General features: G+C 41.2%; 1 long non-coding RNA gene across 1 annotated transcript in view; it reads right to left on the bottom strand.

Annotated features, from left to right (window-relative positions):
* Positions 1-4,426: 4,426 nt before the first annotated feature.
* Positions 4,427-23,909, bottom strand: part of LOC140458154 (uncharacterized) — a 57,969-nt gene continuing 38,486 nt past the window's right edge. Inside the window, exon 2 of the long non-coding RNA XR_011953441.1 lies at positions 4,427-5,862. This is a non-coding gene — a long non-coding RNA (uncharacterized lncRNA). The remainder of the gene's footprint in view (positions 5,863-23,909) is intronic.

The raw sequence follows: 23,909 nt of genomic DNA on the forward strand, positions 1-23,909 counted from the left end.
GAATACGGGGAGAACTAACCATTTGGATACAGAACTGGCTTGATGGTAGAAGACAGAGTGTGGTGGTGGAGGATTGTTTTTCAGACTGGAGGCCTGTGACCAGTGGAGGGCCACAAGGATCAGTGCTGGGTCCACTACTTTTTGTCATTTATATAATGATTTGGATGTGAGCATAAGAGGTACAATTAGTAAGTTTGCAGATGATACTACAATTGGAGGTGTTGTGGACAGCGAAGAAGGTGATCTCAGATTACAAAGGGATCTTGATCAGATGGGCCAATAGGCTAAGGAGTGGCAGATTGTGTTTAATTAGATAAATGCGAGATGCTGCATTTTGGGAAAGCAAATCTTTGCAAAACTTACACACTTAATGGTAAGGTCCGAGGGAGTGTTGCTGAACAAAGAGACCTTGGAGTACAGGTTCAGAGCTACTTGAAAGTGGAGTCCCAGGTAGATAGGATATTGAAGAAGGTATTTGGTATGGTTTATTTTATTGGTCAGGGTATTGAGTACAGGAGTTGGGTGGTCATGTTACAGCTGTACAGGACATTGGTTAGGCCAATGGTGGAATATTGTGTGCAATTATGGTCTCCTTCCTACCGGAAGGATATTGTGAAACCTGAAAGGGTTCAGAAAGGATTTACAAGGATGTTGCCAGGGTTGGAGGGTTTGAGCTACAGGGAAGGCTGAACAGGCTGGAGCTGTTTTCCCTGGAGTGTCGGAGGCTGAGGGGTGACCTTATAGAGGTTTATAACATCATGATGGGCATGGATAGAATAAATAGACAAAGTCTTTTCCCTGGGGTGGGGAGTCCATAACTAGAGGGCATAGGTTTAGATTTAGAGGGGAAAGATATAAAAGAGACCTGAGGGGCAACATTTTCATGCAGAGGGTGGTGCGTGTATGGAATGAGCTGCCAGAGGAAGTGGTGGAGGCTAATACAATTGCAACATTTAAAAGGCATCTGAATGGGCATATGAATAGGAAGGGTTTGGAGGGATATGGGCTGGGTGCTGGCAGGTGGGATTAGATTGGGTTGGAATATCAGTTGGACCGAAGGGTCTGTTTCTGTGCTGTACATCTCTATGACTCTGTTGGCGCACCTTAAACATACATATTGATGAGCAATAGACCTCCACTCTGTAGGACTGATAATGTCTGCACAGGATCCTGCTTAGAAAGATTAAAGCACATATGATAGGAGGCCATGTACTAGCATAGATTAATGATTGGTAGACAGAAGAGAGGAGGAATGAATGGGTAAAGCTTACAATGGCAAGCTGTGATTAGTGAGGCACTGCAAGGAACAGCATTTGGACTCCAGCTGTTCACAACTGATATCAATGGTTTGGAGGTGGGGACCAAATGCGATATTTCCAAATTTGCAAATGATACAAAAGATGTAAAGTGACTCAGGAGATTTGAACAGGACGTAGTGAATAGGCAAAAACATAGCAGGTCGAAAATGGGAGATTATCCACTTTGTAGGAGGAACAAATATGCAGAGTATTTCTTAAATAATACAAGGTTGGAAAGTGTAGTTTAACAATAGGACCTAGGTGTCCGTGTCAATAAGTCACTGAATGCTAATATACAGGTGGAGCAAGCTATTACAAAAAGTAATGGAATGTTTTTAATGCAAGAGCATGAGCATACAGGAGTAGTGTCATCTTTCAATTGTTTCGGAGCTTGCTTAAATTGCACCTGGAGCACTGTGTGCTGTTTAGTCTCCTTATCTCAGGAAAGATATTACTGCCATTGAGGCAGTGCAACGAATGTTCACCAGACTGATGTCAGGGATGGTGAGAATGTCCTATGAAGAGAAATTGGGCAAACAGAGCCTGTAATTTCCAGCATTTCAAAAAATAAGATGCATTCTCATTGAAATTTACAAAATACTGAAAGGGGTAGACAGGGTAGATGCAAGTGAGCTATTTCCCCTGCTGGAGGAGTCTAGAACCAGGGGGCATAACTTAAAAATAAGGGGACCCATTTATATCTGAGATGAGTTTTTTTTATTCCAGAGGGTTGTAAACCTTTCAAATTCCTGTGGAGAAAGCTGTGGAGGATTGGTCTTTTAGTATATTTAAGGTTGGAAATGATAGATTTCCAGTTACCAGGATGAATGGGATTGGGAATGGGGAGATGAGTAAAAGGCATTGAAGTGTTTAATCAGTCATGATTGTATAGGATGATGGAGCAGGCTCACTGGGCTGAATGGCTGACTCTTGTTCCTATGAGGCAGTGTGCCACTGGGAACCTTTACATTGAGGGAAGTATGCCTGATGACCTCTGATTTAATTTAGCTGCAGTTTGTTGTAAAGTTTAAGTGCAGGGCAGCCACAGATATCGAGATCAACATCTCTTCCCTTCCCCACCTCTCCGTGTGAGTGAAAAACAGATAAGCTCAGCAGGTCAGGCAGCATCCAAGGAGCAGGAGAACCGACGTTTCGGGCATGAGCCCTTCTTCAAGAATTCCTGAAGAGGGGCTCATGCCCGAAACGTCGATTCTCCTGCTCCTTGGATGCTGCCTGACCTGCTGCGCTTTTCCAGCAACACATTTTCAGCTCTGATCTCCAGCATCTGCAGTCCTCACTTTCTCCCTGAAAAACAGGTAAACCAAGAAAACTTAAGTGAAGAATTCTAACAAGAAAAGACTTAGGACCACTGGATCAACTACCAAACTGAAGAAATACCACTGTGTGACAAACAACAGCATGTCATCATTACTGAAATCAAAGGAATTGTGAAGGACAATTTAACTCATTTCTTGTGACTTTTGATCTCTGGAATTTTTTTTTCTCTGTCTATATCTTTTCCACCCATGATATCTGTATCAAAATTATTTGCCTATTGTTCACTTTAATCCTGAATAAATGAGGGGTATTTGTATTTTCTAAAGTATTATAGTTTAAGTAATGTAGTAGTCAGTTAGAAATCCTTTCTTTTCTCTGCCATATGTCAAATTAAGCATGTTATAAGAGTTATTTGCTGTGAATAACAAATCCTTTTGTCCTGAATAACAGTCAGCCAGGTTAATTGATTCTAAAGGATCACTAGACCCGAAACGTTGATTCTGTTTTCACTCCATATATGCTGCCAGACCTGCTGAGGTTCTCCAGCAATTTCTGGTTTTGCTTCAAGTTGGTCACCTTGGTGGTCTAATGGGATTTTGCAGTTTGTGATGGTTTGTGAAACAGTGTAGCATGATTTTCGGTGCAGTCTTTGCAGTTAAGTTGTGCCAATCACACCTTTATTCCTATCCATATAAAACTACCAAAGAATCTTACAGTTTTTCGGTTACTTTCCACAACATTATGGAAAAATGAGAACAATGTGTTGACTTTACCATACTTTGCAGTCATCTCTTTTAAGACACGTGAGGTCAGAATAGTAGCTGATTCTTACCAAACCAATTTTTCTACCTTTTAATTCCAGTACTCTTGATTGCTGTTCATCCACTTTTCAGCAGCTGCTGTCAATTTTGCTTTCACAATAATCTTAGAACGGACAGTTATGTCTAAGGATTCACCTTTCCTGCACTCCCCGGATTTAGATGAAGGCAATGTGCAATTAACTGATAACGGTAAGGAGCTACAATTGTTCTTTGGTCTAGGTTCATAAAATGGAATAAATTTGAAAGAGATTGTTGATTAGACTATTGACATATTGGCCAGGATTTTATGTTAGGAATAGTGATGACACTGACAGTGCTCATCCATAACACTGTTTAAATCAGGCAGTACATGAGCAGTTAAGCATAGAAATCTGGAACTGGTGCATCATCACCCCAGAAAATGTTATTTAAATTTAGTAAATTTCTGTTTCTATAACTAATGGTATAGGAAAGGCTACAGAAATCATTGTTTAATATGTTCTCATAATCATTAGTAGGTAAGAGTGAAATGAAGCAAGGAGAGGAGACGCAGAGTTCAAGGTGTAATGTACTGTGCCCCAATCAGAAAGCATGTGATTTGTGTCTTTGTTAGTGTAATGATTGGAACTAGGTGGATCTTATTGAATGGGATCCTTGATTGGGATTGTTAACCTAGGTCAATTAGGGAGCCCTGGATGGCCAATGTGTGTGTGTCTATATTATACACACACACACACACACACATACATATATATATAGTTAATCTCTTTCCTGTGCTGTGGTTTGATCAGAAACCTGATTGGAGAAATTCAAACATGCAATTGTTGAATAATTGGGTTCATATTTGGAAACTGACAACTTTCAGATTTCATTCGTTAGCTTTCTCCTGTGAACAACTACCACACATGAAGGTGAAGTTTCTATTTTGTGCAGAATGAATTTCATCACCTCGACTACTGTAGATAAGGGAAAGTGTTAGATAACTGAGTTTTCTAGAGATTGAACTTATGGTGTAGCTATTTTAGACATAGAATGAAATAAACATTATAATAAGAAACAATGTAGAGTGTATTTATTACAAATAATTAAATAAACTATACATCAAGGTAATTGTTATAAGTTCGGGTACCAATAACCGGTGGCTTGAGGTTAGGGGAGATCACTGCAACATAGCTACGCTGAGTCCAAAGTAGTCTAATTATGAGCTATTTTTTCAATTCACTCATGAAGCATAGGTGTTACTGGCTAGGCCAGCATTTATTACCCATCCCTAGTTGCCCTTGAGAAAGTGGTGGTGAACTGCTGTCTCGAACTGCTGCAGTCTCTGATCTGTAGGTAGATGCACAGGGCCGATAGGAATTCCAGAATTTTGACCCAATGACACTGAAGGAATGACGATATATTTCCAAATCAGGATAGTGAGTGGCTTGAAGGCGAACTCCCAGGAGATGATGTTCCAATGCAGATCTTTTCCTTCTTGATGGTAGCGGTCATGAGTTTGGAAGGTGCCGTCGAAGAATCATTGGGAAATTTCTGCTATGCATCTGTAGATAGTTCACACTGCTCCTACAGTGATTGAGGGATTGAATGTTTGTGGATGCAGTCAATCAGGCAGCTTTGTCATGGATGGTTTCAAGCTGGAGTTGCACTCATGGAAGCAAGTGGAGAGTATTCTATCACAACATCAGGCTTGTACTTTGCAGATGTTAGAGAGGCTTTGGGGAATCAGGAGTTGAGTTACTTGCTGATGTTCCAAGTCTCTGACCTGCTCTTGTAGCCGTTATTTTTATGGCTAGTCCAGTTGAGTTTCTAGTCAATGGTAAATCCCCAGGTTGTTGATAGTAGGGAGCTTAGTGATGAAAATGTCATAGAATTTCAAGAGGTGATAATTAGATTGTCTCTTATTGGAGATGGTCATTGCCTGGCATTTGTGTGGCACTCACCACGTATCAGCTCAAGTCTGGATATTGTCCAAGTCTTGCTGTATTTGGACATGGACTGCTTCAGTATCTGGAGTTGCAAATGGTGCTGAGTATTGTACACTCATCAGTAAACATCCCCACATCTGACCTGATGATGGTCATTGATGAAGTAGCTGAAGATGATTGGGTCTTGGACACTATCCTGAAGAACCCCTGCAGAGATATAGCCGAAGATAAACCAGTAGAATCTTAGCAAGAAGATGCACTTGCAATACATGACATATTTAATGCATGGTAGCAAAAGTTACAATTATCGTTAACTAATTCAGAATTAGTAACTAGGAGTGTGTTACAACTGTCTCCATTGAGACCTTGCTAACTGTTCCTCCGCATGATGACTGTGTGACATCATCAGTTTGGGTGGAAGGCTATACATCTCAACATTATTGCTCTATAAAGTGATGTCTGTAACAATTAATGTCCTGTGAAGCTTTGACGATAGATTGAGAGTGTGAATCTAAATGTTCCATTTTAATTTGTTCCAGATGGATTCTCCATGAAGAGCTGTTGTACAAACAAAAAACATAGCCTATTAAAATCAGGAACATAATAATTACATTCAATATTTCAAATCTACATCAAGCAAATGTCAAAACATTACTCTCCAGATTTGTTTTATCACTAGAAACTTTAATAATCAAGCCATAACTCTTGACAGTTTCACAGAGCCAATATATAAACATAATTTATGTTATCTATTTTCTCTTTCCTCTCTTGACACAATAGTTTCACTATTTACAGATGATGATATCAAAATGGTGCTGCAAATTGTCTTCATTTTCAGAGTCTCAGATATAAATCAGGAACACAAGATCGCCATTCTTGAGTCTGCTTTACCATTCAATTAGGTTATGGTGATCTGAATTTTAATTTCATCTATCTGCCTTGGTTTCATAACTGTTACTATCCTTCCTATTGTTGTTAGGTTTGAAGTTTTGAGTTGATATAGTCTGAAAAGGTAGGGAACATTCCATTGACATGTATTCAGAATTTATGCTGAATTTCTAGGGTTGGAAAGTGGGAGCAAACAGCTCAACTCCCCCAAGGACAAGTCTGTTCTGAGTATACTGAATTTAAACTCAGTTGTCCCACAGCCATAACTGTAGCAAATCTAGCAATGCTGGAACTGAGTAATGTGCACTACTGCAATCAGTTTCCGGGTGCACAATACATAGCTACTGAATTCAGGCATATCTGGGAATTAGGATGGGAGGGGGGATCCAGACACTTAAGGAAGAATACAAAGGGAATGCTGTTTTGAAGGTCACACGGGAAGGTATAAAGGGCAGGATGTTTCACCATTGTAGGCAAAAGTGAGGACTGCAGATGCTGGAAACCAGAGTTTACATCAGAGTGGTGCTGGAAAAGCACAGCAGGTCAGGCAGCATCCGAGGAGCAGGAAAATTGATGTTTCAGACAAAAGCCCTTCATCAGAAATTCCTGATGAAGGGTTTTTGCTTGAAACATCAATTCTCCTGCTCCTCGGTTGCCGCCTGACCTGCTGTGCTTTTCCAGCACCACTCTGTTTCACCATCATGCATAGTGCAGCACCTGAAGAAATAAGCTTATTTCCATCTCATCACAAAGTTGGTCAAAAATAAGGCTTCCCATTCTAGTTGATCTTATACTGGTCAGCATATTATCAGAATAGAGGGGTATAACTGGGCAATAATTGGTCTAAGGACAACTGGCTTTAGTGGGTGTCTTATCTATCCTTTTGTTTTGTGTGCGTGTGTGTGTGCGTGCGTGCATGTGTGCGTGTCCTATATATAGCAAATGTTCATAGATTGAGTCCTTGCTCAAAGCAGAAAAAACTTCCAGGCACAGCTCCTTACAGGAGTTATTAGTCACCTGATTTGATTCAAAATTGATTGAAAATAAAGTCATGATTTTAACCTAATTTTTTTTTTCAGAAAAATTAATTGAGTTTCTGGTCAGAAAAGCATAATGATGTTTCCTTAAAGATCTTACTCACAAATCTAGTCCCCAAAACTTCCAAGAAAACTATAACACTGATTCTGACCTCTTCTGCCTAACTAGAACAGGGCGAGGTATTTTGGTGACGGGGTGAAAGGGCAAGGGGAAAGCAGTGAAAACACTAACATAGCATGCAATGTACATGTTTAATGGACTCGTTTGGCTACATGTGGATCTCTTCGCACAGACTGGCAAGTCCCTCTTTGTGATGCAAAAGTTAAGGACTGATGATGTATTTAATGCACTGATCATATTGCAATCAGCAGCACCTATAGTTCGTTTCTGGTGTTCGCCTCACTAGTGAAAACTATCACATGGGTTAGCAGACAAAAAGGATAATCAAAACATGTTTTTTGAACATTGTCTTGGGTGCCAGGATGAATGTACTTACACTCTCAGGCAGCACTATTAATCCTTGACCCTTAATGGCCTTAGGATACTACAGTCTTTCTGGATGCAATTCCCCTTTCACTTATCTCGCTGGGCCATTCCCAGCTGTCCTGTGGTGTTTCGTAAAACTCTTGTCCACTTGCCTGATGCCATTAATGCCAGATTAAGAGGCCCTTGATCTGTTTACTTGACTTTTGGGAATTAAAATAGCCCAGGGCTTTTGCTGGTGAGTAGAGAGTATGTGGGATGCACACTTGGTTGGCCCTTGGACTGGCAAAAAGAAATAAACTAAACAACTTAGCATTCAGGGAATATTTGCTTGCTCGGTCTCATTTTCATCCCAAAACAGATCATTCTGTATAAAATTGTAGCTACCTTGTTCACTATTACACTCATCAATTGTTTAAATTTTACCTTAGAGGTAACAGACTTTTTTTATGAGCATTGATATTAAGTATATGAATATATTTTTATTTAAATCTTGTCTTCAGTATGTGCGCAAAAACTTGTCAAATGGAATATAATGTGAGAAAATGTGAGGTTATCCACTTAGGCAGGAAGAATAGAGGTGTTGAATATTGTTTAATGGAGAATGAATGCAGAAAGCTGCAGCATAGATGACTTGGGCATCCATGTGCATAAATCACAAAACGTAAGCATCTAATTTCAGATAATAGGGAAGGCAAATGGAATGTTGGCCTTTATGTCAAAGGAAATGAAAATATAAAGTATAAAACTATACAAAGCCATAGTCAGACCACAACTGCAATACTGAAGAACAATTTTGGGGCCCTTATCTAAGATATACTGCCATTGGAGACAGTCCATAGAGATTCACTAGGCATTCCTAGCTGTGGAGGGACTGTCTTATGAGGAGGATTAGCTTGGGCCTGTACTCATTGGAATTTGGAACAGGTGACCTATTTGAAACATTGAAAATTCTTAGGGACTTGACAAGAATGTAAGAACATAAAAAGCAGGACTAGGCCATCTTGCCCTTTGATCCCACTCTGTTATTCAATAAAATCAAAGCTGATCTTTTTGTGATCTCAGATCCACTTAACCGCTCTTGCACCCTTAATTCCTTTACTGTTCAAAAAGTTATCTATCTTAGCATTAAGAACATCCAATGAGGAAGCCTCAACTGCCTCACTAGGCAGGGAATTCCACAGAGACACAATTCTTTGGGTGAAGAAGTCCTAAATCTGCTCTGCCTAATTTTGAGGCATGCCCTCTTGTCCTAGTTTCACCCATCAGTGGAAACATCCTCTCTACTTCTATCCTATCTATTCCCTTCATAATTTTATATGTTTCTATAAGATCCTCCCTCATTCTTCTAAATTCCAATGAATATCATCCCAGTCTACTCAGTCTCTCCTCATAAGCCAACTCTCTCAATTCCAGAATCAATCTAGTGAATCTCCTCTGCACACCCTCTTGTGCCAGTACATCTTTTCTCAAGTAAGGAAGCCAAAACTGCAAACAGAATTCCAGGTGTGGCCTTACCAGCATCTACACAGCTGAAAAATAACTTCCCTGCTTTTAAACTCAATCCCTCTGGCAGTGAAGAACAAAATTTCATTTGTCTTCTTAATTACCAGCTGCACCTGCAAACCATTCATGCACAAGGACACCCAGGTCCCTCTGCACAGCAGCATGCTACAATTTTTTAACCATTCAAATAATAGTCCTTTTACTGTTATTCCTACCAAAATAAATGACTTCACATTTATTAACATTGTACTCCATCTGCCAGACCTTTGCCCATTCATTTAAACTAAGCTCTGCCACTCATTTTAGTGTCATCTGCAAACTTTAATAGACTATATGTGGTCCCCAATGCCAAATCATCTTTGTAAATTGTGAATAATTGCAACACTAAGGTACACCTATCGTCACTGATTGCCAACTGGAAAGCACTTATTTAGCCCCACTCTTTTCTTCCTTTAATTATTTAATCCTCTATTGACATAACACCAAGCATCTTTATCTTATGCAGTAGCTTTTTGTGCGGCACCTTTTGGAAATCTCAATACACCACATATATAGGGTCCCCATTATCCACTGTGCTCGTGATGTCTTCATAGAATTCCAGCAAATTAGTTAAGCATGACCTGCCTTGATGAGCCTATTCTGTAGTTGTCCAATGGGACAATTTCTATCTAGATGTCTTGTTATTTCTTCCTTGATAATAGATGCAAGCATTTTGCCCACTACGTAGGTTAAGTTAACCAGTCTTTAATTCCCTATCTTTTGTCTGCCTCCTTTTTTAAACAGTGGTATCACATTTGCTGTTTTCCAATCTTCTGGAATTGACCCAGAGTCTAGTGAATTTTGGAAAATTACCGCGCGTGCTTTTGCTATTTCTCTTGCCATCTCTTTTAGTACCCTGGGATGTATTCCATCAGAGCCAGGAGACTTGTCTACCTTTAGCTTCATTAGCTTGCCCAACACTGCCTTTTTATGGTCATTTCTAGATCCTCGCCTCCTTAGTTTTCTTGTCATCAATTACTGGCATGTTACTCGTGTCCTCCACTGTGAAGACTGACACCCAATCCCTGCTCAATGCCTTGACTATTTCCTCATTTACCGTAATTAAATCCTGCTTCTCACTATCTAAAGAACCAATGTTTACCTTAACCACTTTTTCTCATTTTATACATTTAATAGAAACTTTTGATGTCTGCCTTTATATTCTAAGTTAGTTTACTCTCATAACATATCTTCTTTATAGCTTTTTTTGGGGTTTTCTGATGACCTTTAAAGTGTTCCCATTCTTCTAGTTTCCCACTGGTCTTTGCCACTTTGTATATATTCTTTTTCAATTTTATATCCTCCTATATTTCCTTAGATATTCATGGCACATTAAACCCTTTCCTACAGTCCTTCCTTTTCACTGGTATATACTTTTCACTGGTATATACATTGAAAAATTGCTTTGCAAGTCCTCCATTGATCGTCATCTGTTCCATCATAAGGTTAATGCGGAAAGATTGTTGCCTGTTGTGGGAGAGTCTAGGACCAGAGGGCATATAGTCTCAGAATAGGAGTCACTCATTTAAGATCAATGAGGAGAATTTCTTCTTTTAGGGGGTAATGAGATAGATTTTGATCAGTAAGTGAATTGAGGGTTATGGGGAAGAGGCAAGAAAGTAGCAAGAAAGCTCAGCACTGTCCCCATGACTTGTCCTACCTGCCTACCTTATTTTCCACCTATCCACTCTACCCTCCTCCCTGACCTATAACCTTCATCCCCTCCCCCACTCACCTATTGTACTTTCTGCTACTTTCTCCCCACCCCCACCCTCCTCTAGCTTATCTCCCCACCCTTCAGGCTCTCTGCCTTTATTCCTGATGAAGGGCTTTTGCCCGAAACGTCGATTTTACTGCTCCTCGGATGCTGCCTGAACTGCTGTGCTCTTCCAGCACCACTAATGCAGAATTGAGGATTATCATATCAACCATGATCTCACTGAATACTGGATAAACTCAATGGGCTGAATTGGTCTATATCTCTTACATCTTGTGGTCATGGTATGATTTTGTCTTAACATCATTTCATATGATTAGATGTTTTGGGACTAGTGGCTAAATAAATAGAAGGTGTAGCATTGCTATGGATATTCCTGAACACTTTGGTTGGTATTATCTCAACTAATCACATCAGAAATTATTTCTAGGCAAGTAGTGAGGTTAGATTCAGCAATATTCTGAAATTAGGATATTCAAATGGATGAACAAAAAACACAGTATTATGAGCAGGGGACAATGTAGTGAGGGGGTTGACAATGTTTTCTGAAGTAAAGAGTGAGAGTCCAGATGGCTGTGTTGTCTACACAGTGCCAGGATTCAGGACATTTGCTCAGGAGTGGATCCATTTATTGTGGTCCATGTAATTATCAATGATATACACAGGACAAGGAAAGAGGTTCTGCATAATCAATACTAGGAGCTAGGCATCAAAATAAGAAACAAAACTTCAAAGATAATGATTTCCAGATTACTGCAAATTACCTTAGGACAAATCAGATTAAAGAGATAAATGTATGAATTAAAAGTTAGTGTGGGAGAAGTGGTTTCTGGTTCATGGGGCATTGGCATTGGTACCTGGGAAAGTGGGATGGTCTATATGTAAACTGGACCGATGTTCTTATGACCTTCATGATAAGGGAAATAGACAGGGTTTTGATCTAAATAGCAGGGAATTGGGATCAAATTCAGTAATACGTAGTAAATCATAGGAGACAGGGCATGAAAGAAAACTATTAGTGTGGGAAATGAAAACAGACCCACACAGGGAGGAACAAAAAGTACAGATTAAGAGTCAATCAGCATATAGAGCTAGGGGTTACAAAAAGACTAAAAGGACAAAACTCAAGGCTGTGTATCTGAATGCACATAAGATATGAAAGAAAACAGATGAACTCAGAGCCCAGATGGAAATTAATAAATATGATCTGGTAGCCATGACAGGCATGTGACTGCAGGAAGATGTAGATTAAGACTTAAATCTTGGGGGGTATGTGATATTTAGGAAGGACAGTCTTTTGATACACAGAATTTCCACCTCCCCCCATCCCCCAACCCCCCCACAAACCACCCAACAAGGTGAGCTTGTGGGTTTTGATGTCCTCTTAAAAGGCCTCATTATGCTGGTAGGGGAATTCATAAAACCAAATGCAGGTTTCTGCAGAGGGCTCTTGTTTTCAGGTACACGGTGGCTACTTGAGGTATCCAATATATGGATTAGGAAAGGGCCCACTGAGAGCCAATACACACACCAGCCCATTTTTCCAACCCCACTCTCTACAACCTCCAGCCAACGTTGTGGTCTGGTTGTCTTGCTGATTCTGGATCTGTATCACTGCCTCCCCCTGGTGGCAGTGACAGCAATGAGAAGCATTGGTTATTGCCACCTAAAATTGCAGCCATTTCTCAAAAGGAAACACTGTAGGGCTTTTGTTGGCACACTTTCTGGGAGGCAAGACCCCTGCCCCTTTGAGTAAATTCCACCCTACATGTGAAGCATACGTTTATCATCTTTGAGTTAGATTTTTTTCGTTATATGCTGTTGTCTAACAGACTGAATCGTTGAGGAAGTTTTGAGTCCTGGTCCATATCTTTTCAATTGTGGGTCTCTAAAACAAACAATTTAGTCAGCATGGACAGATTGGACTGAAGTGTCTGTTTCCATGCTGTATGACTCTATTACAGGGAGCTTGAAAAAGATGGAGGGATGGACCTGGTAATTAAAGATGATAGTACAGTGGAGAGGGACAACCAAAATAGTGCAGTAACAGTTTGGTTAGTGATGGGGAATGAGAACCCAAGAAGTGACTTGTGGGAGTGGTGTAAAGGCCTCCTAATAGTTGCCACGTGACAGGCAAAGAATATATATTGGAGCAGCTCTGCTCAATGGTTAGCATTTCTGCCTCACACCCAGGTTCAATTCTGACCTTGGGTGACAGTGTGGACTTTCGTCTGGGTGGTCTGGTTTCCTCCTAAAGTCCAAAGATGTGCAGATTAGGCAGATTGGGCAAATTAATACAGCCATAATGTCTAGGGATGTGCAAACTAGTTGAATTAGCCATGGGAAATGCAGGGTTACAGGGAAGGGGTGGGTCTGTGTGGGATGCTCTTCAGACATTCAGTGTGGATTTGATGGGCTGAATGGCCTGCTTCTCCACCATAGAGGTTCTATGATATAATGGAAGCTTGTCAGAAGGATTTGGTGATTATCATGGAGAATTTTTATTTACATACAGAGTGAAAATATCAGCTAATTAAATGTAACCAAGATAAGGAATTCATAGAAAATTTTCAGGGTAGTTTCTGAGATAGCATGTTCTGGTATCAACCAGAGAGCGGGCTATAATAGACCAGATATTGACTAACGAGATAGGACAAACTAATATTTATAGTGAAGGTGCCCTTAGAGTCTAAAACTAATACTTCACACTTAAACACAGATAATTATGAGGGCATGAAAGTTCCGCTAGTGAAAGTATTATGAAGGTTAAGATGTTGTAAACAAATATTTAAGATATTTAAATACACAAAACAGATACATTCCAACAAAGCAGAACCCATCATCAATGATTAACTAAATAAATTACAGATGGGAATAAACTGAAAAGGAAAAGCATATAATTGTGTAATATGCAGGTCAGGAGATTAGACAAAAGGTTAAAAAAAAGCAACAACTAAAAAGATTAAAAAAGGAGGGAAAATTATTTAATCGAGGAAATAATAAAATTAGCAATTGTCTTACAGAAATTCAGTCTGGGAAATTAATAATGGAAAATAAGGAGATGGCAGAAGAACAGAACAAGTAATTTGCAAGGAATAAGCAAACACCATTGTGCTCTTGGTCTTATTCTTTCCTTGGCTCCAGTGTGTAAAAGTATTGACCTTGAATGAACTGGTCAGCAGTGTTGGGGCAGTGAGGTGTACAAAACACAAGGAACCACTGCATTCAGTTTGTGAGGGACTGGGAGTCTGTAGGTCTGTGTCCTGTATGGTGCATGGATCTATGTGTAATATTTTGTTTTCTGAAGAGCCTCACATTGGTGGGTCTTTCATACCATTCCTCACAGATTGAGAAACCTACCTGGCCCAGTGCAACTGTGGTCATGGTTTCTTTTCAAATGCTGTTTCCAATATGATGGAAGGCAACAGCGAGGTCTTCGAGTTGGCAGGCACCTAGATACTCGAATAACCATCTCATGAATCCCCAAGGCTTCACATTGCCCTATCTAAAGGAACCTGCAGCTGCTCACCATTCCCACATGAACCCATCCCCATCCATGCTTTACCATGCACCCCCTTCTTGTAAACACAGTTCCACCTTTCATAACTGATAACTCTCCTTCTTCTCCAAGCCTGCAGCTCCCAATCCCATGAATAGGTTCCTGACTCTCCTTCCTATAGCCATTGCCCCCTTGTCCCCTCCCCCAAACCCCATTTCCTCCTTAGTGTTTCAGGGTAAACCAGACTGACTGTGGTCCAGTCCCTTGAGCAATCTAATCAGACAGCTCCAGTTGAGAAATGCCTGTACATCTCCTGGATTGCATTGACCTGAGATATGGACTGACCATGACCCACTTCCCAGACAGCAGAGGCACAGACTCCCTGACCAAGAAAACTCCAACTGGATGCCTGACGTATCAATCCCCTGGACTGTTACTGGACTCTGATGACCTACCATGCTAATATGTGCTGCCATGGACTTTGGTAAAGACTACTCCCCTAAGATGTGGTTGCTTTCTGCACATGCAGTGTGTTTGTCACACAAGATACTGGCGCATGGTACAATTATGGGATTGATGGAGCACACTGCCTCACAGCAAGGTGAACATGGCCATGGACTACTGACCAGCAAGGCAAACTGCCTGGTTTTGTGACTGCACTGATAGGCAAGGGAGGGATACTGTCAGTATGCAGATAGGCGCTAAGTGAACAAGGGCTAAGAGAACAAGTGAGCGGTCCTAAGACGCAGTCTATCTAAACTAACAGCTGAGTACTTACCCAGGAACATAAAGCCATCCTGCTGCAGTGGTTTAGCAATAATTACTGGTGTGCTCTGAAGTGTAAATCTCAACTTCCTAAGCATCCTAAAGGTAGGAAAGGTGCCACAAAGACCCTGAGAGTTTGGCAATTACTGGATGCCAATGTCAGTGGATGAGGGATGTTGCTAGTGCCCATGGATTGTGCCCAGAGATATTATCTATTTGGATGTCGTTTGGAGCTGGTGACAAGCTGAAGTCACTAAGTACCCGCTCTGACCTACTTGTTGAGAATTCTTGGCATCTCGCTTGTTTGGCAGTTTTGCTAAGAAAGGAAGATGAATATTAATGAAGTGAGTTGTGGTGTTATTTAAGCATTCAACAAGCTATAATCTCCCTTAATAGGGGACTTACCAATGCCTCGTGAGAATTCCACCTTGATGCCTGGAACTTAGTTGAAAGATATAGCAAGTTGTTCCCAATGTAACACGTGGTGTGCCACTGGAATCAGTGCTGGGCCTGTAATTCTTTATAATCTGAAGGGATTGAAGGTATGGTTGCTAAATTTGCAGATGTCATAAATATAGGTGAAGAGTACAGTAGCAAACTTCAAAACAATATAGATGGTTTAGATGAGTGAGAAAGATGCTGGCAAATGGGGTATAATGTGGGAAAATCTGGAACTGTCCATTTTGGCTGGAAGAATAAAAATGCATATTATTTCAAATGGTGAGAGGTTGCAGAGATCAAAGATGCAGAGGGATCTCAGTCATGATGCATGAATAATGGAAGGTTAGTCTGTTGGTACAGCAAGTAAAAATAAACAATAGAATGTTCTTGCTTATTGTGAGGAGAATTAAATATAAAAAGTAGGGAGATTTTGCTTCAGTTATAAAGGGTATTGATGAGACTACATCTAGAATACTGTGTAGAGATTTGGTCTCCCTGTTTAAGGAAGTTAAAAATCACACAACACCAGATTATAGTCCAACAGGTTTATTTGGAAGCACTAGCTTTTGGAGGGTGTTGTGTGATTTTAAGTTTTGTACACCCCAGTCCAACACTGGCACCTCTGACCCATGATGGCTATTTAAGGAAGGATATAAATGTGTTGGAGGCAGTTCAGAGAAAATTGACTAGACCAATACCTGGAATGGATGGGTTGTCTTATGAGAGAAAACTGGGCAGGCTAAGCTTGTATCCATTGGAGTTTAGAAGAGTAAGACATGACTTGATTGAAATATGCAAGATCCTGAGGGTTCTTGACTGGGTGAATGTACAACAGATGTTTCCTATTATGGGAGAATCTAAAACTAGGAGTCACTACTTAAAAATAGGGGACTCCCAATTTATGGCAGAAAGAAAATTCTTTTCATTCAGAAGGTTGAATGTGTTTGGAACTCTTCTGCAACTTTTAACTATTTCTGTCCCTAAAATAATTCAGATTCTTGATAATTGATTAAAGATAGCTACAAAGATATGAAGGAGGAGATGGCCAGAGTTGATTGAAAGGGGAGCCCAGCAGGGAATCCAGTGGAGATACAATGGCAGGAGTCTCTGGGGTAATTTGGGAGGCACAGCAGAAATTCATCCCATGGAAGAAGAAACATACTAAGGGGAGGACAAGGCAAACCTTACTGCCAAGAGCAGTTAGGGACAGTATAAATGCAAAAGGAAATGCATAGAATGTGAAAAGATTTTGCGGGAAGCCAGAGGATTGGGAAGCTTTTAAAAACCAGTAGAGGACAACTGAAAAAAAATGGGGTGGAGAAGATGAAATATGAAGGTAAGCTAGATAGTAGTATAAAAGAAGATTGCAAGAGGTTTTTTTAAAAAGACATATAAAAGTTACGAGAGGGGCAAGAGTGAATGTTTGGCTGCTGAAAAAGTACTAATAAGGAACAAAGAAATGGCACAGAATTGAATAGGTACTTGCATCTGTTTTCACAATGGAAGACACCAGCAGCATACTAGAATGTTAAGAGGGTAGGGGACAGAGGTGAGTGTAGTAGCCACCATGAAGGTGGTGGTGCTGGGCAAGCTGAAAGGTCTAAAAGGTGGACAAGTTACCTGGACCAGATGGACTATACCCAGGCTTCAAAAGGAGATAGCTAAAGAGATTGTGGAGGCATTTGTGGTAATCTTTCAGAAATCACTGGAGTCAGGAATGCTGCCAGAGGATTGGAAAATGACTAATGTAACACCCCTGTTTAAGAAGGGTGGGAGGCAGGAAATTATAGGCTGGTTAGACTGACTTCAGTCGACGGTAGGTCTTATAGTCCATTATTAAGGGTGACATTACAGGAAAATAGGGCAAATGCATAGGAAAATAGGGCTGACTCTGCACAGTTTTGACAAGAGGTAATCTCTGACAAACTTGTTGGAATTGAGTGGGTAATGATCAGGTTAGACAAAGGAGAGCCAGTGGAAATGATTTATTTGGATTTCCAGAAAGCATTTGACAAGGTCTCACTTTGTATCTGAACTCCACCAGAATCCCACCCATCTATCATTCCTGTGTGCACTGATCTATGTGGGTCTGGCAATGCCTTTATTTTAATATTGTCAAGCACATAATCACATCTGTCCATGAAACATCACTCAGGGTCTCTCTCTATTGATTAGCCAAACCCTTGCCAGTTGTTCATGTTTAAACTGTCTTCCTCCATGTGTGTTCTCTGTCAAACAATGATTTTCACATCTACCACCAACCTTCCTCCCCCCCCACCCCCCCCCCACCCCCCCCCACCCCCCCTCCCCCACACACACACACACACACACACACGTACTGGCGATACATTTAGGGAAAGACAACTACAAATTTGAGGGAGCTTCATTTCCTGTCACACACAGATGGGTTGCAAATCTCCCCATGCCAGGCAGTTATCTAGTACAAGTACCATACCAGTGTGCTTCAATGATCCCCATGCTGGACATGTTGTTCAACTTATTGAGCAACAGCAAAAAGATAGATACATTAATACATTAGCATTTTCTGCATAGCTTTCCATGCTGGGCTGACAGAATATGCCAGTTTTTGGTGTCTGGGCTGGTTATGTGAGGCAGATTCAGAATTTCATTTAAGGAACCATTTCAGCTGATCTGGCAATGTCTTTATTCAATGTTCCATTCTTGTGGTATGTTCCCTTCAAGATTTCACTCCTCCGGTTAGTTCAACTCTCCTGTCTTTTCTCCCCATATTTCGAAAACATGTTCTCGGTTATTTGTCTGTTTCTATGTTTAACTTGAATATTTCTGTCCCTCTGTATGTTTCTCTGGCCTTGGATTTTGGGTCCCTAATCTATTGAGTACTGTATTGTGAAGCTCAGAAACAATGAAATGTATTGGGCTGTTGTTCGCCTCCTGGTCTGTCCCATGTTGTGCTCCATCTTGGACATTTCTTTAAAACTTTGTCTGTGCCTGACCACTGAATGTCTGTTTGTGTGGTCAGTAACACAAGGAATCCTCTTGGGTATTATTCTAAAGGACCAGGCATCTAACGTTTAGCTGAGAGACTTCTGACTGACTCCCGTTATTGAAAAGTTAGTAGAGGTGCTGGAGATAGTTTGCTGGAGGTTGTGCTGTAAGCTGCCTCAGACATTCAGGGAGACTTGAGAATTAGGTGACCCAACTCTGGATGGAGCACGAAGACTCTAGTTACAGCATCTGGGTCTGCAACATGAACAACAAATGGAGCAGAGACTGCAGAGAAGGGAAACGTGAGCGTGTTTGGGGAAAGGGATCTGATGTATCCACTCCGTGTCTTCCAAGAATAGCTGGAAGTGCTAGGTATCTTGAAACAAATAAATCCCCAGGATCTGATCAGGTGCACCCGAACACTCTGTGGGAAGCTAGGGAAGTGATTGCTGGGCCCCTTGCTGAGATAGTTGTATCATCGATGGTCACAGGTGAGGTGCCGGAAGACTGGAGGTTGGCAAACATGGTATCACTATTTAAGAAAGGTGATAAGGACAAGCCAGGGAACTATGGACCGGTGAGCTTAACATCAGTGGTGGGTAAGTTGTTGCAGGGAATCCTGAGGGACAGGATTAACATATATTTGGAATGGCAAGGACTGATTAGGAGTAGTCAACATGGCTTTGTGTGGAGGAAATCATGTCTCACAAACTTGATTGACATTTTTGAAGAAGTAACAAACAGGATTGATGAGGGCAGAGTGGTAGACATGATCTATATGAACTTCAGTAAGGCATTCGACAAGGTTCCCCATGGGAGACTGGTTAGCAAGGTTAGATCTCATGGAATACAGGAAAACTAGCCATTGGATACAGAACTGGCTCAAAGGTAGAAGAAAGAGTGTGGTGCTGGAGGGTTGTTTTTCAGACTGGAGGCCTGCGACCATTTGAGTGCCACAAGGATTGGTACTGGGTCCACAACTTTTCATCATTTATATAAATGATTTGGATGTGAACACAGGAGGTATAGTTAGTTAGTTTGCAGATGACATCAAAATTGGAGGAGTTGTGGACAGCGAAGAAGGTTACCTCAGATTACAACAGGATCTTGATCAGTTGGGCCATTGGGCTGAGGAGTGACAGATGGAGTTTAATTTAGATAAATGAAAGGTGTTGCATTTTGGGAAAGTAAATCTTAGAAGGACTTACACACTTAATGGTAAGGTCCTAGCGAGTGTTGCTGAACAAAGAGACCTTGGAGTGCAGGTGCATAGCTCCTTGAAAGTAGAGTCGCAGTTAGATAGGATAGTGAAGAAGGTGTTGGTATCCTTTCCTTTATTGGTCAGAGTATTGAGTACAGGAGTTGGGAGGTCATGTTGTGGCTGTGCAGGACATTAGTTAGGCCACTTTTGGAATATTGTGTGTGATTCTGGTCTCCTTCCTATTGGAAGGATGTTGTGAAACTTGAAAGGGTTCAGAAAAGATGTACAAGGATGATGTGAGAATTGGAGGATTTGAGCTATAGGGAGAGGTTGGATAGACTGGGGCTGTTTTTTTGGAATGTTGGAGGCTGAGGGGTGAGTTTAGAAGTTTACAAAATCATGAGGGACATGGATAGGATAAATAGACAAAGTCTTTTCCCTGGAGTGGAGAAATCCAAAATGAGAGGGCATATGTTTAGGGTGAGAGGGGAAAGTTACAAAAGAGACCTAAGGGGCAACTTTTTCCACACAGAGGGTGTTGTGTGTATGGAATGAGCTGCCAGAGGAAGTGTGGAAGCTGGTACAATTGCAACATTTAAAAGGCATTTGGATGGGTATATGAATAGGAAGGGTTTGAAGGGATATGGGCCGGGTGCTACCAAGTGGGACTAGATTGGGTTAGGATACCTGGTCGGCATGGATGAGTTGGACCAAAGGGTCTGTTTCCGTGCTGTACATCTCTATGGCTCTAATAGCATCCTAAGCTACACATAACCCAGGAGCAGAGTGTGAGGGGACCCTGATTGACAAGGAGCAGGTCACAGAGTGGTGTCAACACCTTCAACACGATCTGCAGCTTCACACCAGTGGGAGGACAGTATTGCCAGGTCACAATTTCATTCAGCTTCAATGATCTGGAACTTTCCAGGCAGGAGTGGGTGACAGATTGTTCTGAAGTTGAATATGTGGCCCCACATTCCTAATGAAGAGCTTATGCTCAAAACATCAACTCTCCTGCTCCTCGGATGCTGCTTGACTGACTGTGCTTTTCCAGCATCACACCTTTTGACACTGAAACCAGGGAATCAACCCTGGTTCAATGGAGAGTTCAGGAGGGCATTTTAGAAGCAGCACCAGGCATACCTGAAGATGAGAAGCCACCAAATAGGACTACATGCACGCCAAAACAACATAAGCAGTAACTGATAGACTTAGCTAAGCGATCTCACAACCAATGGATCAGATCAGAGGAATCACGAATGGTACTGAACATTGTGCAATTATCAAACATCCCCACTTCTGACTTTATGACCTTTATGAGTAAGGAAGGTCGTTGATGAAGCAGTTGAAAATGGTTGGGCCATTTTCTGAGGAATCCTTAAGAACTCCTGCAGTGATGTCCTGAAGTTGAGATGACTGACCTCCAACAACCACAACCATCTTCCTATGTGCCAGGTATAACTGTAACCACTGTAGAGTTTGCCTCCTGATACACATTGATTCCAGTTTTGCTAGGACTCCTTGATACCACACTTGGTCAAATGAAGTCTTGATGATATGGTCTGTCACTTTTACCTCCTCTCTGGAATCCAGCTCTTTTGTCCACGTGTGAAGCAAGGCTGTAATGAGGTCAGGAGTTGAGTGACGCTGACAGAACCCAAATGAGGTGTCACTAAGCAGGTTATTGCTGAGCAGGCGCTGCTTGATAGCATTTTTGGTGACAACTTCCATCACTTTACTGATGATGGAGAGGAGACTGATTGGGCGTTAATTGGCTGGGTTGGATTTGTCCTGCTTTTTATGTACAGGAAATACTTGGGCAATTTTCCACACTGTTAGGTAGATGCCAGGATTGTAACTATACTGGAACAGCTTGGCTAAGGGAGCATCAAGTTCTGGCGCACAAGTCTCGGTACTATTGCCAGAATGTTGTCAGGACTCATAGCCTTTGCAGTATCCAGCGCCTCCAACCATTTCTTGACATCACGTGGACTGAATTGAATTGGCTAAAGACTGGTACCTGTGACGCTGGGGACCACTGGAGGCCAAGATAAATCATCTACTCGGCATTTTTGGATGAAGATTGCTGCAGCCGTACCTTTTACATGGATGTGCTAGGCTCTTCCACCATGGAGGATGGGGATATTCTGAAGCTGCCTCCTCCAGTGAGTTTAAGCATCCACCACCATTCATGTCTGGATGAAAGCTTAGATCAGATCCATTGGCTGTGGGATCACTTAGCTCTGTCTATCACTTACTGCTTATGTTGTTTTAGTATACATGTGGTCCTATTTGGTGGCTTCATCAGGTTGACACTCATCTTTAGGTATGCCTGCTTGTGGCATGCCCTCCTGCACTCTCCATTGAACCAGGGTTGACTCCTTGGCTTGATGGTAGTAGTTGAGTGGGAGATATGCTGGGCTATGATGTTACAGATTATGCCTGGAGTTCAATTCTGCTGCCTTTGATGACCCACAGTGCCTCATGGATGCCCGGTCTTGCATTGCTAGGGCTGTTTGAAGTCTATCCCATTTAGCATGGTGATAGTGCCACACAACACGATGGAGGCTATTTTGAATGTGAAGGTGAGGCTTCGTCTTCACAAGGACCGTGCGGTAGTTGCTCTTACTGATGCTGTCGTGAACAGATCCATCTGCAACCAGCACCTTGGTAAAGATGAGGTCAACTATGTTTTGCCCTCTTGTTAGTACCCTCACCACCTGCCACAGACCCAGTCTATTAACAATGTCCTTTTTTGAAAGGATCAAACAAAAAAGTTTTTGATAGGTGGATAAGGGTAATACAAATAGAACAAACATAGACAATTATTTTGAAAGAATTCAAAAATTCACTTCCTGAAGTAATGAGAACTTATGTGGAAGTGCAGAGAGTTAAAATAGCAGGACTATCAGCAGAAATAGCTGATGAGTATGAGTTGGTTCATAAATCAAAGTTTGGCTTCCAACATCAATTTCAGCCAGTGAGGGAGAGAAATTGGGGTAAAGAGAAATCCCCAGGTGATAAGGGAAAAGGAGATCTCATTGAAGATAGTAAAGATAGTTTGCCACAGGGTAAAAAGGAAACCCAAGAGAGAGAAAGAGAAATGGAAAAGCTCAGGGGTTTTCGCTGCAATAAAATAAGTTATGAAGTCACAGTGTTGGTGGTTTAGAAAAAGCACTGGGAGGACAGTTGTGGAAAAACAGGATAAGCCAGTGAGTTTTGTTGAAGTGGGAAAGGAAAGCATAGTGGAAGCTAAAAAGTTGTAACAGAATGTGCGACTGATTTGGTTGGTTGAGAAGATGCAGATCTCTTAAAGAATTTACTTGTGAAGGTAATATTTACTCGCACATGCCAAGAGGAGCGGATAAAGAAATTAAAATTTTAAGAGAAATGGGAGCATATCAATCATTGATGGTGAGAGAGAAGGAGATATGTAATTCAGAAGGATGATGGCCAGAAAACGTGGTAACACGTGGAATTCATGATGAGATGAGGAGTGCTCTATTATATAAAGTGAGGTTGGAGTATTCGGTGAGAAGTGATAACTGGAGGAAGTCTCGGATCCAGGAATACAATTTGTCCTTGGTAATGATAGTTGGATCATGAGTGGGAGTGATGCCTACTATGGTTGAAAAGCCAGTGGAACATCAGGCAACTGAGGTATTAAAGGAAATGTTCCTGACTGTATGATAACAAGGTCACAAAGTCCCAGATTGAAGCAGGGGGAGAAATCAAAGAATAAAGAGAAGGAAGTTGAAGTACAATTATCAGAGACCATATTTGATCAAATGGTTGAGAAAAAACAAGAGTGGAGGATAAAGTGGATATTTTTAGCTCAGAGAAATTAACTTAATTATTAAAAAAAAATCAAAACTAAAGCAATTGATTCTACACATAAAAAGAATCTGAGTGTATCCCAGAACATTACTTTCTTCAAAATGACGTCTTGATGAGGAAATGCATGTGAATTACCAGGTGGTCATTTGGGAGTAAGAAAATGTAAGTCAAAATCAAAGAACATTTTTACTAGCCTGGACTGCATAAGGATGTGGTTGGATTTT

The sequence above is a fragment of the Chiloscyllium punctatum genome, chromosome 32 (assembly GCF_047496795.1).
Source record: "Chiloscyllium punctatum isolate Juve2018m chromosome 32, sChiPun1.3, whole genome shotgun sequence".
Classification (NCBI taxonomy): Eukaryota; Metazoa; Chordata; class Chondrichthyes; order Orectolobiformes; family Hemiscylliidae; genus Chiloscyllium; species Chiloscyllium punctatum.